The sequence below is a fragment of the Frankliniella occidentalis genome, unplaced genomic scaffold (genome assembly GCF_000697945.3).
Source record: "Frankliniella occidentalis isolate FOCC.00 unplaced genomic scaffold, Focc_3.1 Scaffold57, whole genome shotgun sequence".
NCBI lineage: Eukaryota > Metazoa > Arthropoda > Insecta > Thysanoptera > Thripidae > Frankliniella > Frankliniella occidentalis.
Genome location: NW_026267187.1, coordinates 1191017 through 1191306, shown reverse-complemented (window position 1 = coordinate 1191306; position 290 = coordinate 1191017).

Genomic DNA, 290 nt, shown 5'->3' with positions numbered 1-290 from the left:
CTGGACATGACAAGAGACTGAAACGGGGCAACACCGTGACTACACCCCACCCTTCTGCTTTACTCAAGAATTAATAAAGGTGAACCAGCGCAGTTTTTAGATTGTACATTGTTTGTCAACCAGTCTTAAAACTTGACTTCCTCCTATTGTTTTCAATATATCCACCTCTAGGGCCGAAACAGTAAAAGATACGACAAATCCGAGGGTAATTTCTGATTCAGAATGTGTTGTTTTGGGGGGGTACTTCTTCTGACATTTTACGATTGGACGCCTCCTTGTACGTCTTTATG